The following is a 20,330-nucleotide window of genomic DNA, read 5'->3' on the forward strand; positions in this document are numbered from 1 at the left end:
ACACTAATCATTACTGTATTTTCATTATTTTTTTCTCTAAGGGCTTACTACATGGCCCTGCAATTTGAACTAGAGGGGTGCAAACTGCACTGTGCACTAGTATTCTTTGCTGTAACTGCCCCATATAAACCCTGCAAGTGCAAATAAAAGGTACAAAATTTGCACTGCCATACTCCTGAAACAGGACTACATTAATGCAAACTACGTAACTTATAGTTTGCGCTCACAGGGTCTACACCGGGGGCGAGCAAACTTTTTGGCCTGAGGGCCGCATCGCGTTTTGGAAATTGTATGGAGGGCCAGTTAGGGAAGGGGGTCGTGGCCCACCCCCCATCCCATCTGCGCCCCCCCCCCTCGGGACTCCTGCCTCATACAACCCCGTTCCCTGACGGCCCCCCCCCCCGCTCCCTGTCCCCTGACTACCCCCAGAACCCCTGCCTGCTCCCTGCTGTCCCATCCAACCCCTCCTCTCATTCCTGACTGCCCCCACTTCCCCCATTCAACCCCCCTGTTCCCCACCCTCAGACCAACCTGACCCCTATCCACACCCCCATCCCAATCACCCCCCTGAACTTTCCTGCCCTCTATCCAACCCCACCTGTTCCCTGCCCCCTTACTGCGCTGCCTGGAGCACTGATGACTGACGGCGCTACAGCCGCGCCGCTAGGCTGGGGCCGGGCCATGCCGCCGCTACCATGCAACCCCGGCTCTGCAGCTGTGCTGCCCCAGGAGCTCACAGCACACCACACAGAGCATTACGCCAGCAGCGCAGTGAGCTGGGGCAGGGGGGACAGCGGGGGAGGGACCGGGGGCTAGCCTCCTGGGCCAGGAGCTCAGGGGCTGGGCAGGAGAGTCCCGCGGACCAGATGTGGCCCACGGGCTATAGTTGCCCACCCCGCTCTACACAGTGCGGTTACAGTGTAGCACATTAGCATGCACTGCTATTTACCCCACTGTAGTTCAAACTGCAGGGCCATGTAGGCATGCCCACAGCATTTAACCCTAGAGTCAGCCTTGTTAGCTTGTTACTATTGTGACAAAGTCAGGCTGGAGAGGTGTAAGAGCAGGGTCCTGTTGGATTCCGGGAAGTAGGTGGGTATATTAGCCCCAGAATGAGAAAGACCCTTTTCCTTATAAGCTGAAAAGGGGTTACCTCAGGTCAAGTAGGGACACCTGAGTCCCATTAAGGACTACCTGAGACTTTTAAAAACCACTCCTCAGGTGAGAGACAAGCTGCTGCAGGGCTAGTGGCAGCAGGGAGAAAGGCTTCTCCAGGTTGGATGGTTGCTTGTCTCTTTACTGTGGAAGCTACCTGCCTGTTTAGGGGAAGAACTGGTACTCCAGGGCCAATAAGAGGCCACATGCCCCCAGAGAGGGGTAGGAAAAGGTATTCCCCTTTGGTTTGTGTTATGAACATGTTTCTTTTTTTTTGGTGGACGGGCACTCCTTGGGCCTGCTCTGAGACCTACTTGGAAACTATTGAGAAATAAACCTCAAGTAGGAGAATAAACATCATCCAGAGCGGGGCTGACTTACTCCAGGCCCCCACTGCCAGAGGGGGAAGCAGTGAGCCTGTTAGGGTGGAGGAGGTGCCTTGCTACACTATCTAGTGGTCAGTCAGGACCTCCCCTCCTTGTTTTAATGCTCTGATGTGAAGGGGTACAGGGACCAATCTAGACTGTATGTGTTGGTCCCAAAAACATGATGTGGGTCAGATTGACAAGGGGACAGTCACATGACAGGGGCCCCATAATCACTGGCTCCAGCTGTATCAGACACAAGCAACTCACTGATTGTGTGGATCCTATCCTGCATTAGGGTAATTGCGGTATTCTCTGAACTGAGCATTGACCTAAAGCTCGTACATCCTAGGGACAAGGATCAAGGAAAGGAAGGGGGTGGAGGGGAGGGGGTGACTGATTCAGTGCCGAATGAGACTAAAGGCAGTGGTGCCAACTTTCCTTTTGTTTTCCCTGTAATGGGCTGAGTAATTGGGAAGGTGTTGTGAGGTGGACAAGGCAAAGGGACGCTTTGTCCTTTAAATGGTACAGTCCCCTTCTTATTTACCTTCCCCTTACTCGCAAAGGAGAGGTGTGTGGGTTTTTTTAATCCCAGTGCTCAGGTTTTATGTAGGATGGAAATTTGTGGAAGACCTAGTGAAATAGTGCTCTTAAAATCCAACTAGGATTGGAAAAGCAGGGGGGCTGCAGGGCAGGATTGAGAAGCATTGGCAGAGCTGGGTGGGGAGCCCAGGACTGGAATAGCAGGGGCTGCAGGGCAGGCCTGAGGGCCACTGGCAGAGCTGTGAAATAGATACTTTGCCTTGCCCACAATATTCCTGATGGTTCACCCAAGAGTCATGCACAACTCCACTGCCCTTTTGTTATTGTCTTTTTGGGATTGCCTCTCGCTCTAACTAAAAATTGCACACATCATTGCTTACATAGGCCTAGCAATCCACCTAATGGAGAGACAGCAGCATATTAAACACGCTGCCTGTGATTTGTGTAGGCAGCAGCAGGGGGCACCAGAGATTTCTCTGCCTGCAGCAAATGGGCATGCTTTAGGCCTGACTTTAAATTACACATGCACCAGTAGAAATCAGGCTTTTCCAGTTATCCATGTTTCTTCAAAATCTGCAAGGTTCTGCCCACTGATGCCTAGAACATTCCCTGAAATTTTGGAATTGGTCAGCTGGGGTGTTCATAAGTTAGCATTTCCCTTTTGTAGTGCAATAATATTGAGTTTACTAGCAATAAGTGTTCTTCAGTTTCATGCCACTAAAGTGTGCAGAGAGAACAAGATAACCAGGACCCAGACATGTGGAATTTGAAAAGTTTATTATGGGGAATGTTACATGCTTTGACCAACTACTGTTCTCAGTCTGTGTGGAACCACGGTCATGTGTGGTCTTTTAGATCTGGAGGGAGTTCATGGAGGGGATATAAACACTAGGGTTGAATCTAGCCAAGTTACCACTGGACAGTCACAGCGTGCAGTCAATCAGATTGTAAGTGTAACATTTACTAAGAGTCTATAGTCAGAGGGAAATAAGCTGTCTGGCTTCTTTCCTCAGTTCACATTCCATGTTTGTCCTGTGAAGAAGAAAAAAAACACAGAGTAAAAACCATGAGTGATTGTAACAGGGTGATGCTCTGTCCATCCTCTGATGCTCTAGAAACTGCTCAGACCCACTTTCTGTTAGTGTTCAGTCTGTATTTTATTCCAAACCCTTCCACCAACACTAGTACAGGGCAACATCACAGTTTTTAATCCTACATCTTTCAGTCCATCTTTACCAGGGCCCTAGGGGGAAGAGATTTCCTTGTCTTGGGAACTCTTTCAGTCTGGACTCAGCTAGCCAAGTCATCCTTTCCTTGTAGCACTTCCTTCCTGACGTATCAGGTTAGCCAGCTGAGGTCTAATTTGTTTCTTAGCTCCCCAGCCTCTCCTTCTGATTGGCTAATTGCACTAGCAGCTATCCCCGGGGGAACTAATTGAGGCTAAAGCCATGCAGCTGCTGTCCCACCGGTCAGACCTCAGCACTCTGTCACAGCAATGAAAAGGGGGAGTCTGCACCAAAAAGAACCCAATTTTCTCCCCAGAAAATATCATTCTGTACAGCTAAACAGGCTAGTCCTGAAAGGGGGGTTCTATTAATTACATGAAACATCAGCCTGTTTGGGCCCATGCAGAGCAATCCTACATCCCCACCCATTGGGCCCCACCCATGCGCTCTCCTTCACTGATGTAACTCTGTGGACTTCATGGGAGTTACGCTTGATCTATGCTGGAGCGAGAGATCAGACTCTGCTCCATTGGCTTTAATGGGAATTCTAGTTGTGCCAGGAGGGAAAAAAATCCACACTTAATCCCACTTCCTTTTGTTTCCTGCTCTACAAACCACTGCAGCTGTAGAATTCAGCACAGAGATTTTCACCATGTTTTAGACAATTTCATGCCCCACATGTTTCACTTTTCCATTAAGCTCCCTGAAGTGGCTGTTACAGGATCAGCACCGTGAGACATTTCAAATCCTGAATATGCAAGAATTCCGATCCCAGAGTCACCTTCAGCTGATGTGTGGGATTTTCAAAAGTGCCTCAGCTGTACACTGCCCACTGACTTTCAATAGCACATGTGCTCCTAAGTCATTTAGTTGCTTTTGAAAATCCCACCTGATGGGCCCATTTTCTGCTCAGGAATAGGTTTATTTTCACTGTAAAAAGGGATTCATTTCCAAGCCCAACATCTGCAAAATCTTGTATATTTTTCCAGTGACATGGGCTCATTTCCAAATACCTTACAAACTGTCTCAGAGCATTTTGGATTTGGAACAGCTCTTCCTTTCATTTAACTACATCTCTGCATGCCACCCACTCTCTCCTCCTCCCCCCTTCCCCTCTCCCCACTCTTATCGCTCTCTATGTAGAGTATCACTCACATGTTGCTCTAATCGCTGCAGACTTGCAGCTGCTTTCCGGGTGAGATGTCTGACCACAGGCTGTGCGGCACTCAACAAGACGTGTTTGCCTGGAAAAGAAAAAACCCAAATGTCACATTCTATCAAACCACTGCTGTAACTGCCACTTAAATGTCCCCTGCCCCAGTTAGAGTACTCCCAACTCACAAACACCTTTGAGAAGTTGAAGCCTGTGTGATGCTATCCATGGATGTGAGGGACCTCGCTACTCCCCACCCTGAGCATGAGGAAGCCTTGTCTGCACCTGCTGTGGGTCAGTTCCCCAACACCACCAGCCCCTGGCAAGACAAGCACTACCTTCCAGGCCTTGCTCTCTTTATTGGTTAATGAGAGATACAATCCAACCCTTGAGCCATCCAAGCATCCACCTGCAATGCTAAACCCCTGATCCACTGGACACTCTCAGCTTCTCCAAATCTGCCGTTCCCAATGAGCAGTACAGCACAGCGGGTCAGTTACACTGTAGAACATGGCTCTGCTTTACACACAGCACTTAGATTTGTTTACAGAGAGAGGGTTTTTTTTTTTTGGAATCTCTGCTCTTTAAGTGATAAAAAGCAGAAATTTTGGAAACAGTGTTACATATAAAATAAAATCATAACATGCATTCTAGAGCCTATACTTTACTTGTCATGTCAGAGCAAAAACTCACCCCAAATCCTTCCAGTGTATTACAGCCAACCTAGGCTGTGATTTTCCATTCATGATACAAGTATGCTGACCTCTTGCCTCCTCGGTGGAAAGATGCAGAGTTTGTTTCTGTCCCTACAGCTGTAGTTTAAAAAAAAAAAAAGCCATTGTCTTCACTAGAGACTTTGCAATCACTTGATTAGCATTTTGCTCAGACTGTAAATAGGTGATCATTCTGAAGTATACAATATTCAATTTAAATGTAGACAGACCAATAGATAAACATTTTCTGGCTGAAAGAAACTTGCTTATCCACTGCTGGTAGGTGCACCCAACTCACAGAACTTAAAACATAATTTTCATTATATATACATAGCTCCTTACATATTAACCACACATAAATTTTGCAATGATTATGATGGCCAGTGTGACACAAGATTTCAGTAGAGATCTTGCATCAGACTCTGACAAAGTACTATGTAAATACCAGGCCCAGGGGGATCCCTGTAACACTTATGCATCCCTGTGTTTTCCACCAGTTGGCACCAAGAGTTCCCCTGGCTCACAGCCTCCCTTGTTTCAGAATGACCTGTCTTCACAGTTGATCTATAAACTCATGGGCAGAATCTGACATGTTCAGTAAGTCACTAAATATTTGATGAAACTCTCTTGAAATCTCTCCATTTTGGATTGATCCCTTCCCAAGGCAGAGCTACAACATACACGGAGGGTCTGGTGAGTTCCAGTGAGTCCACTGGCTGCACCTGGGAGGGACATGGAGCTAACATCCAACACACAGGCTGGTTGTGGCCCTTTGTCAATTGTGGTAAGGTACCAACAGCAAAGTGCAAATAAACATCACCCAGTTTAGTGGAAATAGACAAGGATCTCAGCCAGGCCTCCTACCTCTTTTATAGTAACCGTAGATCAGCACTGAAACTGGTTTGATGTTGGACACAGGAAGTTCTTGCTCAGCTGAGAAAGATAAACTGATATTCTTCTGAGAGACCTGGGAATGGGAGGACAGTGGATAGCATTAGATGTTTTCTTTTAATATCAATTTCTCTTTACCAAAGACCTACTGACGTGGATTCCAAATACATAGGGCTCTCACCTTGCATGGCAGAGGTGAGAGCCCAGAGAGTCCCTGTTCATCTGATCAGTTTCTTTACAGTTGTCTTGTTAAGATTTTTGGCCTTGAGACTAAAAATTTTCAAAAGGCATCTGTTTAAAACTTGTAGACATATATAACACCAGAGGGAAAAATTTCTTTTTGAATTTATGTTCTCCATGTAGAAGGGGACACAGTTCTTGGTTTCCACCTGCATCATCACACGATCATCCTGAAGCTTTAAACAAGGCTATGGGAAAGAGGATCCATTATTAACAAGCATTAAATATAAGAGGCATCCCAGATCCTGCAGAAATGCCCATGTGAATGGCACTGGAACGGGTTACCAATAGAGGTGGTGGAATCTCCTTCCTTAGAGGTTTTTAAGGTCAGGCTTGACAAAGCCCTGGCTGGAATGATTTAGTTGGGGTTGGTCCTGCTTTGAGCAGTGGTTTGGACTAGATGACCTCCTGAGGTCCCTTCCAACCCTGATATTCTATGTGATGATATTTTTCAGAGTAGCAGCCGTGTTAGTCTGTATCCGCAAAAAGAACAGGAGTGCATCCGAAGAAGTGGGCTGTAGTCCACGAAAGCTTATGCTCTAATAAATTTGTTAGTCTCTAAGGTGCCACAAGTACTCCTGTTCTTTATGTGATGATATTATGATTCACCACTTCTATTCCTGTGAAACAACAGTGGCATCTAGTGGTCAAAGTGGGAACTGCAAAATCACTGGAGGCAAATTTTCAAACGTATTTTAATACCTAGATACCTATAAAATCTGTCTGTAGGTTGGTTGGCTGGGTGTGTGTGTGAGTGTGTGGCCTAAGTGGGTTACTGGTTGTATGGAGTGAAGGGGATGGCAATGTGTCCTGAGCCAAGTGGGCTCCAGTGAATGCCCTCATGGCTCAGAAAGCTGGTTGGCTGGCCTGGTCCTTTCCTTTTTATCCAGCCCAGGGTATAACAGCCCGTAACCCCCTCTGCTCCTGGGATGGTTTATTCAAGTCACTCCCATCCTTTACCTTCTACCAGGATGATCTGAAGGGATGAAGCCTGAGAGCATCTTACCATCAACAATGGCCATACTGGAGCTATTGCACGTCCTGGCATAACTGAAATGAGAGAGACTGGATTAGTCTGGACCACGAATGAGGAGGAAACGTTCTGCTCCAGAGCACGAATAGCCTGTGAAGATCTTTCTGATTTACCTGTTGCACTGTGATAACTTAATGACATGGAAGAGAGAGAGGGTAGCGAAAGGCCCCCTGGAGGGACAGGGCTTGAGTGGAGGCCTCTTAATACAGTGCCTGGTTTCTGTGGTGCTGGTGCTCTATAAACACCTAGAGACAGAAAGGGTTTTGCCATGAAGCACAGTAAGTTCCATGCAGAGTGAGGGAGCTAATGTTTCAAGTGTTTCACTAGGACCATAGTACAGGGACATGATCCAAAATTATTGGACTTTGTTATCTGGGGGCTTGTGATGGGTTGGACTAGGCCCAAGGCCCCCTGCTGGAGGCCTCAGGGTTTGCCACACCCATCCCAGGAAAGGAGCTGTGGAGAGAGCCTCCAAGCAGCTTAGAGTGGTTGCGCGGAAGCAATCAATCAGCGGGGCTGCTAGAACAGCCAATCGGGGCCAGGAGGGCCATATAAAAGGAGCTGTAGAACAGATCAGCAGTTAATTGCTGTTTGGAGCTGGAAAAGAAAGGAGTGTGTGCCTGGCTGAAGAGCAGCAGGCACACAGACAGCTAAGTGAGGGAAGGGACTGGGGCTGCGAGAGGCTCCTGGCTGGCTGCCAGGACTGAGCCAAAGACAATTTGCTAGTAGGGACCGGGGGAGCAAGGAAGGAGCTCCTGGCTAGATGCTGGGACTGAACCCGGCCGTAGGAAGGTCGTATCTCCAGGGACGAAGCACTGGGGATATGGCCCCATACCAGGGCTGGGACTATTTAACGACTGAGCCCAGGGAGGGCTAAAGGGCTGCAGGGAGTAAAGGTGAATCATCCCCATTATAAAACAGCACTAACACTGTACCCAGCTATTTAGTATATATATGCACTGCAGGGCATTGTTGGATGAATCAGAAATGCTTAGTTGTGTATCACAGGCTCTATACTGCTAACATCTAGTGGAGAATCTCCTTTTACTCCAGTCATTGAGGCCCAGGTTTTTGGGGTAGGAGAAGCCAAGTCCTATGCACACAGTCATAGTGCAGCCCTGAGAGGCTATGCAGTTCAGCAGAGTGACAACAGGGAAGTCCTTGGGTGCCCCAGATTTGTAACAATATTTATAATCGGTAGTCCTGTTTTAAACCATCCTCTCCCCCGTTTCCCAGTTGGCTGGTTCTTGTCATTCAGGGAGCTGGGGCAATGGTGGGAAGTGACTTGTCTGAAAGGAGCAGATCAAACTTTGCTGCAAGGCTGCTGTGCAGGAAGCATTCAATGTCTGCAGAGAGAGATTGAACCCAGATGTCTTTTTGGGCACGAGGATCTTGTATCTCAGGATTGTCTATAACAAAGGGAAAATAATCCTGACAATAAAATCCCAATCACTCCCATCCTGCATTTAACACTGTGGCAGTTCTCAAACACCTTTCTGACAGATCTGCCTCTATCCTCTCTTTTCCACATTAAGTTCAGATCCAGATTCAATTTTGACTCCTACTACAGCACACAGACTCCTCCCTGCAGATGATTGTATCTGCAATGGAGACACAATGCATTGCAGTTAATGTCACCCAGAAACCTCACTGCCTGGGAAAGAGGAAAACCAAAAAGAGCGCAATAGGATGTAATTGGCATAAATTTCACTTGGAAATGCATCTACTTCTCTGAGCAGGATGATTGAAAATGATGCTGCCATCATGGAGACAACTTACATTGGAGTGACTCATTTGCTCTGGACAGACAGCAGTGGGAAAAATGGGTTGCCTCATGTACCACTCAGAGATTCTAAAGCTAAAAAAATAAATCTACTCTTCTGGGTGCAGAATTGATCTGAAGAGGCTTAAGAAAAAGAGTTCCTTCAAAACCGTGAAGGAAACACAGGAACAGGATACATGAAAGAAAGAATGAATAAAGAATGAAACAAAGAACAAAAGAAACAAAGAAAGAATGAATGTACCAAAGAACAAAAAAGAGGCAAACTCAAGAATGGTTCATTACTGGGTGGAGCTGCCCCACAGTGAGGGGCAGTGGGCTGGGGATCTTTGAGCTGCACATAGGGTTTGACTACACTTACATGTTATAGCGCTCTAACTTGCTGGCTCAGGGGTGTGAAAAATCACCTCCCTGAGCGCAGCAAGTCAGAGCGCTTTAAAGCGCTAGTGTAAACAGGCTCCAAGTGCTGGGAGCACGTGGAGGTGGATTACCAGGAGCACTGGGAGAGCTCTCTCCCAGCGTTCGCGCACAACCACACTCGCACTTCAAAGCACTGCCCCAGGAGCGTTCCTGCGACAGCGCTTTGAAGTTTCCAGTGTTGCCATGCCCATAGACACAGCCATTGCCATTCACATACAGGGAACATCAGGCAGGGCAGTCTGCTGAAGCAGCAGGTGGTTTTTGCTGTCCACTTGCAAGCTCCTTTTGAAGGATTTGCTGGAGTGGATTTTGATGGAGTTTTGGCTGTCCTTGGTCCTTAGTGTGGATGTAATATTAGGGGCAGTGCAATATAACAGGCATTCACAGTGTTTTGCAAGAGTCCTAGCTACCAGTTCACACCAAGGGTTTGTTTTACGTGGGGGTATTCTGAGCATATCATGTTAGCTGGGAACTGAGGGAGACACTGTAGATTCCCTCCCTTTGCTGCCCTCCCTGCTGGTTCTAGTCTCAGCAGTACAGAATTTGGAGAGATGCCCTTACCTTTTGTGCAGAGGAGGGAGCTCTGGGTCACCTCCTTTTTGATGCATTCAGGCTGCTCAGCACAAAGGGGGGGGGGGACAGGGGAATACACAAGCAGATGTGACTTCATGAAATGCTAAACATGGTGTTCTGGTCTACCCTGGCCTTGGTGCTCCCTATGGGGGGCTATAGTAACCTGCAGATTACACGCATAGCAAGTGGTGTTATGGTGGGGGAGGGGACTAGAAGAACTGGCTGAGAGGAACATTTGCCCATAGCTTAGCAGGCAGGGGTCAGGCATGCCCATTCTTCTGATGCCAACCCCCTCACTGCTCCATCATTGGAGCCTGCAAGGTCCCCTACTGACCATGTTTGTCACATTTACCAAGCACTGGGTCTCCTCAGGAGTCGTCGTCTTGGGGTCTACCTTAAACCCCAGCTTTATTTGTCCCCAGCTAAGCAGATTTCAGCATAGGTAGTATCCCTGTGTGCAGTTCCTGCTGTGTGCAAGGTCTTGTGCTAGGACAGAGGGGTTAACCCAACCTTGTCCTGTACTCTCTCATGGCCTCACCAGAGCAAAATAAACACCCCATGGCAGTTCTCAGAGATAACCTAGTGTCCTGGCCTTGGTCTGGCCACATGTATGTGTGCACCTTAGCAAGGAAGCAACTGGGAATGGCTGGGGACCGGCAGAGCAAAAATGTCCTGATTACAGGATAAGACATGGTGGAGCAAGATATAAAGAGTATTTTTTTCTTTTTTGAGTGACTGGGTATTTACAGTTTCAGAAGCCATAGATTAGCTGGGTATTTACAGGCTAAAAGTCACACAATGACTTGGGGGTATCTACAGGTGCAAATTCAGTGGGATAGCGATGTCAGGGTTAAATGTCAAGAAGTTGCAAGGGCCCAGGTCCACAAGGTATTTAGGCACCTTTAAGGATCTGGGTAAAGTATTTTATAGGAGTAAGTGCTGGGTGGTGACTGGGAATTTAACAGGGATGGGAGTGGCTGAGTGGTTATATCCATGAGAGATACATCATTGCTTCTTCCTCTACAAAGGGCTTGGCTACACTCGGAACTTCACAGCACTGTATGTACTCCACCTCTCCGAGGGGATTAGCTTGCAGCGCTGCGAGCGAGCGTGCAGCACTGTAGGCACTGATTACACTGGCGCTATACTCGCTGCGCTCAGGGGGATGTTTTTTCACACCCCTGAACGCAGCAAGTTGCAGCGCTGCACAGCGTCAGTGTAGCCAAAGCCTAAGTGCAACAGTGGTGTAATCTGAATAAAGCCCCAACAGCATGAGCCATTTATAACTCAGACTGGACAGAGCACTGGAGTATAGAGCTGGGTCAATGATTTATATTTTGGTTCAGTGACCAAACTGAAAATCTGGGAGGAAAAATTAGTTTCAAACTGAACCAGAAGTTTTGTTTTTTCTCTATGAAATGAAAAACTTAAAATGACATGTCAAAATGAAATGGTGACATTTTCTAAACAAAATGTCAATGCGAAACTATATTTTCAAAATAAAATGTCTAAACAGTTCAGTTCAAACATGTTGAAACGCTTTTTGACATTTCCAATTTTTTTGCTTGGCTGAAACTACTCGCCGAATTTGATCTGAAGTCAGAAATTGTTCTGAACAATGCTTTTTTAGCAGATTTTCAGCACTGTAGACAAACAATCTCTCTGACATTGGGGCAGCTGTGAGGAAGTAGCCATTTTGTGTTTCAGTTTAGATGCAGAATGTTAGCTAGCAAGTCACTGCACTGAACTCTCTCTCTTATCCTGAAATAAAAGTTTTACTCTTCCACTGGGGTTTTCAAAGGGGCTCAAGGGAGTTAGCAGTGTCAACTCCCATGATTTTATTATGATTCTTGTAATATTTGGTGTTCCTTAGATTCATGCATGTTTCCTGGCTAGTTTGGTCTCCTCAACCCATCACATAGTCCTCTAGCTCAACAGACAAGATGTCCACGTGAAAGAGCTCGACCTGTGGCTAGTTGGCCAGGAAGCAGCTGGCAATGCAGGTTTTCTCTATTAGCTCTTTAGAGTAGAAGTAACTGTTTTTTCAAATGTAACTCTTCTGCCAGGTGGGGTTGGGTTCAATGTCTAGGGATCCCTCTTAACAATATAACCCAGAAGCGGCTTGAGTCCCCCACCAGCAATCTGGGAAAAATTACACTGCCCTTGGGGACCTCGAAGAGGCAATACTTCCCCTCTGGCAAGCACTGAGTCTGAGTATAGAAAAGAAACCTTTCAATAAAAAGGGGAAAGGAAGCAAGCATTAATTTGGGGAAATGCCACAAGCATGTGACCATGAGCCAAACACCCACCCCACAGTACACTGGGCAGTGTTCTTTGCCTCAGGTTCTCACCTTGCAGTGTGAGTCTGACAAAAAAGTGTTCCTTTAACATGCCACTCCCCTCTCCCTCCACTACACTGCACTCACAGTTGTACTTGGTCAGCAAAGATGCAGAATTCAGAGGAGCGTTCCGGTGAGTTCGCCTCCCATCTTGGTGGGATAGGGGAGGGGCCGACCAATGCCTCAGCTGCTGCTGCACCATTCACGCTGTGTTGCTGCCTGCTGCTGTCACCGCTTCATCGTTCACCTTGCCGCTGGCTGCTTCATTGTCAGGCACTAGGCCACTGGCCTCTGCCTGCATCATTGTTCACGCCACCATTGTGCCATTTTACTGCAACCTCTGCAATGCCTTGATGTCCCTTTACTTAACACAGCTCTCAGTGCTTTCAGCAGTTAGAAGAGCAGCCTTGCTACTAAAGCAGACTGGAGATACTGCCCCACAGCAGGTCTAAGCTTAGCACATACACCTGGGTATCAGCAACTTTAGCTCTAGCAATCTGTAACAAAACAAAAGACTCCCAAGTGAGTACAATCAGCTTAGTTATTAAACAAAAGAGAGTAAAAGGGGACTCGTTAGACACAGCAGAATGAAGCTGATAAGAACAGATATAACTTAGAGAATTTTTTCACTTCAAGGTCCCAGACACAAAGGCAAGGTTTACATCTCGAGACCAAAAACATCAAGACACTTAATCACAGCCTTCTATGTCCCCTCTCCACTAGCTTTTGGCACACCTGCCACCTGCTTAGTGAAAGCTCTTTAGTTGAGGGTGACCCCTCTCAATCAGGGCAGGCCAAGCACAGTTCTGATGCCCCCACTCACACAACAAGGACAACAACCTTTCCTCACCCCTGCACCCAACACCAAAGTAACCTGCAATCCTACACCAGCCAAAAGTGGTCATTTGGGCAAAGCCACTCCAACACGCTGCACATCTTGGCACAATAGGCGTGTCTATGCAAACAAGTTTCAGAGTAGCAGCCGTGTTAGTCTGTATCCTTTGTATCTTGTATTCTTTATGCAAACAAGGTTGGTTCCTGAAGTCTCTTCCCCCAGCTCATCACTAGATGTCAGTGAAGAGCTCATTCAGACTCTGTTTAAATCAACTTCAGGAACCACATCTTGTACTTGTACTGAGCCTTTATCTGGTAACAGTTTATCTATACGCCTCTTCATTATCCCCCCCTTTTACCAGATGTGTCTCTGATCCCAATACCTGCTTTACCGCATCTTCTTCCCACTTCATCCCCCCTTGTAATTTCATACAAATACTCTCTACCCTAAACAGAAAAACCTGGAGGAGGGGCTGTCAGGAAACCAATATAGGCTGTAATACAATATGGACTAAAAGCTAAAATCCAGATAAGGCTAGTTCTGCTGGACTCAAGCTTCAGACAACTTTCCCTCCTCATTCCCTGCTTCTCATAGAAACGTCATGACTGCCTTACAAAGGACTAGGGTAGCCAACTTTCTAATAACACAATACCGAACAACTTTACCCTGCCCTTTCTCTGAGGTCCTGCCCCCCACTCACTCCATTCCCCCCTCCCTCCGTCACTCACTCTCCCCCACCCTCGCTTACTCACTCATTTTCACTGGGCTGGGGCAGGGGGTTGGGGTGCGAGAGGTGGTGAGAGATCCGGCTGGGGGTGCAAGCTCTGGGGTGGGGCTGGAGATGAGGGGTTTGGGGTGCAGGAGGAGGCTTTAGGCTGGGGATTGGGGCAGAGGGGTTTGGAGTGTGGGAGGGGTCTCCAGGCTGGCACAGGGTGTGGGAGGGGTTACAGGCTCCAGGCTGGTGGTGCGGGCTCTACAGAAATGAGAGGTTTGGGGCACAGGAGGGAGCTCCGAGCTGGGGCAGGGGTTTGGGAGGGAGTTTGGGCACAGGAAGGAGCTCAGGGATGGGGCAAGGAGTTGGGGCATAAGAGGGGGTTTGGGATGTGGGCTTTGGGTGGCACTCACCTCAGGCAGCTCCCAGAAGCGGCGACATCTCCCTCTGGCTCCTAGGCAGAGGTGCGGCAAGGCGGCTTCGCGCTCTGCCCCTGCCTGCAGGCACCACCCCACAGCTCCCATTAACTGGGGTTCCCGGCCAATTGGAGCTGCAGAGCTGGTGCTCGGAGCAGCGTGCAGAGCCCCCATGGCTGCCCCTATGCCTTGGAGCCAGACAGACATGCTGGCAGCTTCTCAGGAGCTGCACAGATCTGGGCAGGAACCCTGCCTGCCCTGCTGTGGGCGGCCAACCGGAATTTTAAAGGCCTGGTCAGTGGTGCTGACCGGAGCCACTAGAGTCACTTTTCGACCGGACATTCCAGTCGAAAACTGGACACCAGGCAACCCTAGTCCCCATGGTAAACAACCATCCTACAGGGATAACTCCAGTTTCCTGAAATAGTAAGAGCAAAGTTGTTCTGTTATATGATTTGGCCACCCTGATAGTGCGTAGTGCATCACCTTAACCAAAATGGGATCTTTTCTTATTTCCAGAGCAATTTCATTAGCTGTAATAGGAAGGTCATCTAGGAAAGAGACTCCATATGCAGAGTTTTCCTCACTCTTTCCCTGTGTAAAGGGGCAAACAGGAGAGTGCTTCTGCGGTAGCATGTTTTTCTGATGGTCTATAATAAATGTCATACGGGAAGGCAGCTATGATCAAATCCCATTTCTTCAGCCTTGCTGCCACTAGTGGTGGAACACCTTTGGGCCCAGTATTTTTACCAGTGGATTATACTTCCTAATGGTAATAACAATATGGCGATGGAACAGACTGCCTCGGGAGGTTGTGGAAGCTTCTCCGCTGGAGGTTTTCAAAAGGAGGCTGGACAGCATCTGTCTTGGATGGTTTAGAAACAACAAATCCTGCATCTTAGTAGGGGGTTAGACTAGATGACCCTTGCAGTCCCTTCTAACCCTATGATTCTATATCAGTGATTAAGGTAAATTGTTTCCCAAACAGGCATTCATGGAATTTAATAACCTCCCAAATGATGCTAACGCTTCTTTTTTAATTTGTGAGTCTTATCTTTCAGCCTTTGATAATGTTCTGCAAGCAAATGCTATGGATTTTTCACTCCCATCTTTACAAATGTGTGAAATGACAGGCCCAATTCCTCCAGGAGAGGCGTCACAGGTTAGGTTAGATCTGGGGCTGTACCTCAGTGGTAGAGCACATGCTTTGCATGTACGAGGCCTTGGGCTCATTCCCCAGCATCTCCAGGTACTTTGGGGGAGGGATAGCTCAGTGGTTTGAGCATTGGCCTACTACACCCAGGCTTGTGAGTTCAATCCTTGAGGGGGCCATTTAGGGAACTGTGGTAAAAAAAAATCTGTCTGGGGATTGGTCCTGCTTTGAGCAGAGGGTTGGACTAGGTGACTTTCTGAGGGCCCTTCCAACCCTGATATTCTAATGTTACCATCTCCATCTAGTAACGGGCCTATACCATAGCTAGGATTTCTTTTGTTCCTCATATACTTAAAAAACTCCTTAGGGACCTGGAGCAAAATCAGTACTTAGTCCTGCTAGTGAAGGCAGGGGGCTGGGATAACCTTTCAAGGTCCCTTCCAGTTCTAGGAGATAGGATATCTCCGTTTATTTATTTATTATTTATTTATTTAATAATTTAAATTTAGATTATGGGTAGAGCCCTGAGAAAATCTTTTTTTGTTTGTTTTTTTTTTAATTACAGCACTGTCACAGGTAAAGTAACAAATTTCACAGGACATACACAGAATGCCATCAGTGAAAGGCCATGCTACATTCCTTTGTATAAAAGCAGACATTGAATCACCCCAAACTGCTGCGATTTCCCCTACAACGGAGTGACAGAAGCAGGCATCCACAGGCAGTGTTACGTCGAAGCAAAAGTTCATGTGAGGCTACAGATTTTCCTGAGCATGAGACCAGAACGTACAGGTGCCCACTTTTACTTCCCTGCTGTAGGAAAAACTGCAGTACTAGGCTAATTCCACAATTTCTGCATAGTTGCGAATTTCTCAGGGCCCTAGTTATGGAAAGCTCAGGATTACAATGTACCAATAGGCTGGAACTAGTTTCCTTTTCACTACCTCAAAAGTTTTATGTTTCTTTTCCTTCCAAACCCACTTTATAGTTTCTGCAATTAATGTTGGTAAATTTGGAATTAATCTTTCATAATAATTTCACACGGTTAGAAACAATCTAAGCTCTGAGACCGTCAATAGCACTGGAGTGTTCTCAACTGATTTTATATTCTCTTTTAATAGGTAAACCTTTTCTGCATCTACACAATGCCTCAAACAAGTAACCTAATTTTGAAAAAAAAGCACACTCATCTCTAACTTTAAAACATATTTTTGTAATCTCTTTAGTGTCCCCTCTACATATTTTAAATGTTCCTCTGAAGTCCTCCCAGTTATTAATAAATCATCTAAATAACAGACACCACTATTTACCTCCTGCAGTACCTGATCTGTTATTCATTGAAACAGAACAGGTGTGCTAGCTACCCCATAGGGTAATCTTTCATACCTAAATACCCCTTTTGTGGACAGAAATTTTTTTGCATGTGGCTACATTGCCATCTGCTGGTATGCTTGGGACAAGTCTAGTTTATTCAACTTCATTCCCTCTGTCAGTTTTGCAAATAAATCTTGTGGTTTAGGAAGTAGATACTTGTCCATCTCCAGCCAGGGGTTTATAGTGACTATATAATCCCTAGTTCTAGAAATTCTTACACTACCATCACCTTACACTTTTACCATATACAGTTCTGTGAAATGGTACAGCTCACATATCCTTTCATCTGGAGACAATCTGCCTCTGAGCCCAACTCCTTCTAGTCACATAACTAGTTCCATGGCTCCTATCTGCAGTCATTGATGGCTTCCTCTCAGCATATCCTTTGCTGTTCTGTGGAGCCCCGCGGCGCACTCTCGCCACCGCCGCCCGGGGAATCCTGCCTTCACTGACTCCTCACTAAGGCATGGAGACTTATCTTATCTTTCTTATCTAGCATAATGAATATGCTTTTACCAGCTAGTCAGCAACGGACATCTACTGGTGTGGGGATAGAGTAATGCTGTCTCAATATAGTCTTATTAAGGCATCGGGGATCCAAACAAATCCTAATTTTCCCATACTTTGTCTCAGTTATGATTAAACTGCTAACCCATGGAGTGGGTGAGTTCACTTTGGCTATGACTCTTTCCTTAACTGTCTGAGTGAATTTCTGAGTCTCTGTCACTGCAAAAGGTGTAGTTCTGCAGCCATGCATGACAATGGTGACTGATGGGTCTGTATATCTGTGATGTTTCCCACAGAACTCTCCTAGTCCCCTGAAGAATTCCAGGTGTTGTGCAATCAATTCTTCTTTAGTGCTGGGTGCTTTGGTATGCAGCATACCCACATACATATTAGGTGTACCTGTATGCAAGCTTCTCTGCCTATCAGTAGTGTTGTAAATGCCTTAGCGATTAAGTCTTCATCACTAAGGTGAAGTCTTCAATTGAAGACTGACCTTAGCTTTAACAAAAAGAACAGGAGTACTTGTGGCACCTTAGAGACTAACAAATTTATTAGAGCATAAGCTTTCGTGGACTACAGCCCACTTCTTCGTTATGCATCCGAAGAAGTGGGCTGTAGTCCACGAAAGCTTATGCTCTAATAAATTTGTTAGTCTCTAAGATGCCACAAGTACTCCTGTTCTTTTTGCGGATACAGACTAACTCGGCTGCTACTCTGAAACTTAGCTTTAACAGTTGCCACTGCTAAGGTGACTTCCCCTTAAGAGTATATTCTGGAATCACCATATGCTATAAACACAACAACAGACTGCTTTATCTGGATGTGACCTGCTCTCTTTCTCAAACTGTGAATTAGAAAACATTTAGCTTCCACCCCAATATTAAGATTAAACTCTGCAAATAGAATAGGGATTTAATTTTCCACATTTGTGACATGTTTTTCCATAGGTTGTCTGTCATACCACAGTGTGTACAGAAATTTTGTGTAAGTGGTTGGTGTGTCTGCTTTGCTTGGACTCACCAGCAGCTGGGCCCTCCCCATGAAGCCCTGAGTATTCTTTTGTATAACAGCCTCTACAAACTTGTCAGTATATGGCCAAGACGGGATCTCTATTTTGTGTCTTTGTGAGGCTCCGCAAATGCCTATTGCTTTCTGCAAGCCCAAATCAGGTTTCCACTTTCCTCAACAACCTTTCCTTTAGCCCTTTATCAGTGACACTGAACACAGTACTGTATCTGAGAATATCATTTTCAGTATTTCCAAACTCTCAATTTCTTGCTTTTTGCCTCAGCTCTATGACATACTTGTCTATCTGCCCTTCCCCTAAGCGTAGGTGAGACCACTACAGAATTGGTACCGTTCAAAAGACAACATTTTTCTTACGGTTGCCATAGTTTCTAAGCACTGTTAAGATCTCATCCAAAACTAAAGCATTTTCAGCTGGCTGCTGTAAGAATGTTATAAACTTCCAGAGCTTCCTCTCCCACTATGTGCAGTAAAATGGCTACTTTTATCCCCTGTTCTTTTTTATCTGCTCCCGAGGTTTTCATACAGATCTGGAAGGTTTGTTCCCATCTCCTTCAATTTTCAGCAAAATCGCAAAAGAAAGATAAAGGTGGGGTTGGCTTGCAATCCTCCCTGCTCAGGATTTTTTTTAATACTATTTTCTAGTTTAACTGCTTTAATTTTGCCTTCACTTTTGTGTACTCACTGTGTCTTTATTCTCTGTGCCTTCTGTTTGGTTTCTGCTGGTTTGTGCATTGCAGCTTCTTGTCTGTGTGTGTTGCAGTTTGCACCATTTACTGACACGCTGTGTCCTGGCAAAAACAGTTACTTCCTGCAGCCTGGGGTCACTGCTAACGCCAGACAGCGCTGCTTGCACAGCCGCAGCTGCGGGTGTCACTGTCTTTGTGAGCGCGCTGCAGCCCGAGTACTGCAGGAAACCAGAGTGAGACCAGACACATGTACCTTTTCACTACAGACATAACAAGATGGCTCCTGCAGACGGAGCAGGCAGCCGCCGAGTGTCTCTGCCTCACGTGAGAGCTCCCTGGCAAGGGGAGGACATGGCAGCATGACACGTTTTAAAGAGACAGCACCACAATATACAACACTCACAGGGCTCGTTCACACACACAGCTGTGGGCACAGACTACAGAACAGTCACCATGAAATACGCAGTAAAAGATGTTGAACACGCACAAGAGAGGGAGGATTTCACAGCGAACTCTGTATATACGCCACTGGCCAAGGGAGATTGCACCCAGCCCCAGTGACTGGATGATGGGACGTGACAGGTTCCCCTCGCAGCCACTCTTAGCTGTACCCGGTTGGGAGGTGGGGGCCAGGAGCTCTGAGGTTTCTGCTTCAGAGACGCCAGAGATAATGGTGTGGTGTCAAGTATCAGGGGGTAGCCGTGTTAGTCTGTATCTGCAAAAACAACAAGGAGTCTGGTGGCACCTTAAAGACTAACAGATTTATTTGGGCATAAGCTTTCGTGAGTAAAAACCTGTAAAAAAAAAAAAATGGTGTGGTGGGACTCGAGGAGGTGGTTGGGGTGTCTTTTCCAATTGGCTGTAATAACAGCTCCTCACTACAGAGGAGAAATAACAGCATACATTTTTTGAGCTCTGTTCTGTACTTCCTTGTACTTGACTGCAGCGTGTCAGGGCAGGGAGAAAAGGGTATGTTGCACTACTTTCAGAAGTAAGGGCAATGTGGAGAGACATGGAGCAGGGCTGGGCGTTGGGTTCAGGAAGGAAGAAATGCATTTCATCTGGGTGGGAGGAGGGACAGAGCATTCAGAAGCTGTGTGTTAAAGGACACGTGACATCATTTTGGGAGGATGCATGGAGGTGCAGTGAATTCTGGGACATAAGGTATAATTTCAGCATGACTCCCA

General features: G+C 46.6%; 1 long non-coding RNA gene across 15 annotated transcripts; it reads right to left on the reverse strand.

Annotated features, from left to right (window-relative positions):
* Positions 1–2,823: 2,823 nt before the first annotated feature.
* Positions 2,824–19,445, reverse strand: LOC128843562 (uncharacterized). 15 transcript variants are annotated; one of them, XR_008446314.1, is made up of 8 exons: positions 19,140–19,445; positions 12,519–12,928; positions 7,293–7,336; positions 6,228–6,474; positions 6,020–6,122; positions 5,136–5,254; positions 4,445–4,533; positions 2,824–3,095 (listed from the first exon to the last, which is right to left on the reverse strand). It is a non-coding gene; the product is annotated as an uncharacterized LOC128843562 (long non-coding RNA). The 15 variants fall into 15 exon arrangements; XR_008446313.1 differs by lacking the exon at positions 6,228–6,474; XR_008446298.1 differs by lacking the exon at positions 6,228–6,474 and having other exon boundaries at positions 7,293–7,564.
* Between the last annotated feature and the right edge of the window lie 885 nt (positions 19,446–20,330).

The sequence above is a fragment of the Malaclemys terrapin genome, chromosome 1 (assembly GCF_027887155.1).
Source record: "Malaclemys terrapin pileata isolate rMalTer1 chromosome 1, rMalTer1.hap1, whole genome shotgun sequence".
Taxonomy (NCBI): Eukaryota; Metazoa; Chordata; order Testudines; family Emydidae; genus Malaclemys; species Malaclemys terrapin.